We start from the raw sequence: 4,489 nt of genomic DNA on the forward strand, positions 1-4,489 counted from the left end.
GAAGCGGAAGCGGAAGCGGAAGCGGTCGCGGCTGCCTCCCTCCCAGGCGGGTGGCGGCGCTCGGCGATGCGGGTCGGAGCGGCGCCAGGCCGCTGCGCGGCGTGACTGCAGACCTGAGCCTCCCCCGCCAGCTCTCCTCGCCGGAGTGCCCGCAGATCTGGGCGGCGGCGGAGCCCGCGGCGGCCGGATGTCGCGGCGATGACGAGCTCCCTCTGCGGCCGTGGTGAGCTCCCTCTGCGGTCGGCCGAGCGCGGCGGCCCGGCGAGAGCGGCGCGCGGCTTGCGTACGCTGTTGGTTGGGATGGCGAGGCGGCCGCCCTTTCTCCGGCAGCTCTTCCCCTCCCTCCCTACGCCGGCACGCCCTCCTCCACCGCCACCGGCACTCCCTCCACTCCCTCGGTCCCTCGGTCCCTCCCCTCCCTCCCTCCTCTCTTTTTTCCCTGGCGCGGGAGCAGACCGACGTGGCGGATACCGGGCCTCCGCCACCGCCGCTGTATTTCCCGTTTCGGCGCCCAACGCTATCATTGCAGGGTCCGGTACCGGACGGGGTACCGTCCCCGCTGCGGACAGCCTTACTCCAAAATTTTTTTCCTTGAGCGCAGTGCGATCGAGGGAGCAAATTGCCATGTACGGTCAGGTTTTGGGGTTCCAAGGCGAATTTGGTTAACGGAGGGCTGGTTGGAATCATGCCGTATGAGCTTGAACCGCCGCCGCAGCAATGACTGATCAGACGAGGGAACCGTGCAACGATCACCGCCGGCAATCAAGCCACGGGATCAGCATCTTTTTCTTAGCCCTTTTTTGAGCCTCACAAGATGCACACTTTCTTTCGTCACTAGTACAGTATGTATGGAGTAAGAGCAAATCTTGGCCTGTTATCTTTTTGGGCCTGGTGAACAGGCTCAGCGCGGCCCAGCTTCCATTTAGCTCACTGGTACAGTATGAATATCTTCGAGAAATTGGGCCACAAGAATTTGAGATTGGCGACGTGCCTTTTTTCAATTTTATATTTAAAAAACAAAATTTCAAAAATATATGTCAAATAGGGAAATTTTCAAAAATGGGTGCCTGTCGCCCATCCAGTTGGCGACAAGAAAAAAATTACATTTAGGTCCTGGCACCCAGGGCGCATTAAACAGTAAACTTATAAAATTGATTTAAAATCATAGAAAAATCGGAAAAATACAAACTCAACTGTTTTGGATTTTATGAAATAAGATCTACAACTTTTATTACATAAAATTTTTCATTTGATCAATGTATCTAAATTAAGAAAAATAGTTCTTGTACCTAAAAAAAATCTGAAATAATTCATTTGGTCTAGTTGTGCTTATCTAAAATTTACCAAACTTTTTTTATAGCTCTTAGGAAATAAAATAATGATATTATAAAAGTTATGGCTAATAATACTCAGCATAGCAGCATGGATAAATAACCCATTTAAACTAGACATATTGCAAGATCTAATTTAGAAACTTATCCTAGAAATGTTTTCTGGGCCTACCAATTTTGTACAAGCCTATGCTCACCATATGCAATACTCTGGCCAAAGATGACATGCATCCAAAGGATGGATCTTGAGATTTAAATAAAAGTGTATTAAACTAGTATTTAAAATAGAGCAAGATACATTAATCAAATAAAAAACTTTATGTAACAAAAGTTGTAGATCTTGTTTCACAAAATCCAGAATATTTGAGTTTGTATTTTTATGATTTTTATATGATTTTATATCAATTTTTTTAACATTTAGGTCCTGTCGCCAACTAGATGGACGACAGGCACTCTGTCGCCCATTAGGGGGACGACAGGCACACATTTTGAAATTTTCCCTATTCGGCATATATTTTTGAAATTTTGTTTTTTTAATATAAAAATGAAAAAAGTGCTGGCGAAGTCACGGCATGTGCATCTCTGACATGCACATCGTCTCCCATTGGAAAACTAAATTAGCTTCAAATGCAATCACCTGTCTAGCAAAAGACCCATACTTGAATGGGGGGTTACACCACAAAAAACTTGTGATAACCTTTAAAAACAAAGTAATCATTATGCTTTTCTAAAAGCTTCTACACCAAAAAATATTACATTAACATATTATTTATAAGGTGCAAAATGTATAATCAAAAGTAAATATTTGTCACTATGAGTATGACGACATCAACTTTCTTGTACAATTATGTACTATAACAGATCGTCTGTGAAAAGAACAAACTAAATCAGGCAGCGTGTTGAATAAACTAGAAGGATAAATTGATGAGGTAAGATTACTTGTGATTAGGGCTGGAAAAATAGCTCGTGGCTCGTAGCTCGGCTCGGGCTCGGAACGGCTCGGCTCGGCTCGGCTCGGAGCAGCTCGCGAGCCTCAAACGAGCCGAGCCGAGCCAGATTTTTTGGCTCGCAAAAATAGCGAGCCGAGCCGAGCCGGCTCGTTCAGGCTCGCGAGCCGGCTCGTGAGCTCGACCCAATACAGTTTAAGAATAATTTCACGATAATTGATGAATTAATTCTTCATCATTAGTGGTATAAATTAATATTTATACACATAACATAGCAATTCGTATGTACATAAGAAATATATGCCACATAATTATTGTTATCATTTTAAAAAAATAAATTAATTTATTTTGAGTTTAGTTCACATTGTTTAGTGTGGCTCGCGAGCCGGCTCGAGCCGGCTCGCGAGCCTCCACCGAGCCGAGCCGAGCCTGATTTTCTGGCTCGCAAAAATAGCGAGCCGAGCCGAGCTCGGCTCGTTTCCAGCCCTACTTGTGATGGTTCTAGTGCATAGTTCCTAATTTTGGGAACATAGTTGGTTGTATTTAAAAGTAATTATTCATTTTAGTTTGTAGGCAGTTTCTTGGTTGCCATCTATGCGTCATTTACAACTTAGTAAAACATACGGCTTTGTCTCTAGGTAGGGATGAAAGGAATTACGGAAAAATACCCTACCGACCGATATCATATGCTGAATAAACCGATCGAGAAATTCAGAAAACAAGAAAAAAAACTAGAAAAGTTCAGCAAAATCAGAGGAGGCTATTTCCCGACCATATACTCGGATCCCGTATTTTAGCCAGAAATTCCGGTTTTCAATCAAGAATTTCCGTATTTCCATCAAAACGGTTTTCCCCACCCAGCCCCTTTATAACTTACCCGTGGGATGGAGCAGCTCTAAAACTGCTTGCTTCCTCGTCCTGCACACCGCTGCCTGCTCTGTGCCTAGGCTGCTCGCGGCACGCTGGCTTATAGCGCGCATGACTTCTAAGGAGCACGTAACAGCTGAGCAGGTTTGGCCCTTTTCATCTTTTTCTTATTTCAGTTTTTTCTTTACAATTATCTCCTTTTTATGTTATATTCATGACAATTCATAAAGTAAATTCACTTATATTTTCTATAGGAATAAGCCATGTGAAGGGGCACATAACATTTACTCATATATATATATATATATATATATATATATATATATATATATATACACTATAAAAATTGAAACAATTAAAAACAATTCTCACCAACATTAGGCCCACCGTACCCCTCACGGAGGCCCCACTTGTCAGGCCAAAAGGTTTGACGAAAGGGAGGGGAGATTGATTTCGTCAATGTTTTCCACCAAAAATCCTATTACTTTTTACACCAGCAATTTCCTATACCCACCTGTTGTACCCACATATTATTTTCCTTTAGCACACACATACTTTCCTTTGCAGATTTATTGACCCATAATTCACGTCATTTTTTCTTTTGGAAGGATAATAATTGACATCATTGTTTATGGAAGGAAAAGAAAGACGTGTATTAACATATTACTTTCCTTTAGTATACACATACTTTTCTTTGCACATATGTTAATCCATAATTCATGTTATTTTTTTGGAAGGATAGTAATTGACATAATTGTTTATGGAAGGAAAAGAAAGACGTGTATTATTTTTTTTAAAAAAATAAATGGTATAGTTGCTTGATGGTTTTGGAAGGATATTAATTGACATCATTGTTTTATGAAAGGAAAAGAAATATGTGTATTATTTTTGAAAATAAAATAAATAACATTATTGCCTGATGAAAGAAAAATTAAATACATGCCTGTGGCACGTACATTTTCCCTAGTATACTTATACATGAACACAAATTACAAGTGTTGTATCGATTGTGAACTTATTTATAGTGTTATTTACTTATCTATCATACTATATATATTTGTATCCATTGTATCGAGTTAAATGTTTGAAATGGTTATGCAAGTTGGTGTGTTCCGCTTTTAATTATCGTTTCCTGACCGCAATAGATTTGTCCCTGATTGAATTGCATCGTTTCTGATATCCCGTATAACAGATTTCGTTTTTCCAACCAAGCTTTTCTGATTCTGTTTCTGTTCCCGGATAAAAATATGAAAACGAAAGTGGCTAGAAGGTTTCTCCAACCGTTCCCAACCGTTTTCATCCCTACTCTTGGAGACGTTCATGGGTATATTTTATGTGTGCGCC

This window comes from Panicum virgatum, chromosome 5N (assembly GCF_016808335.1).
Source record: "Panicum virgatum strain AP13 chromosome 5N, P.virgatum_v5, whole genome shotgun sequence".
In the NCBI taxonomy this organism is placed as follows: Eukaryota; Viridiplantae; Streptophyta; class Magnoliopsida; order Poales; family Poaceae; genus Panicum; species Panicum virgatum.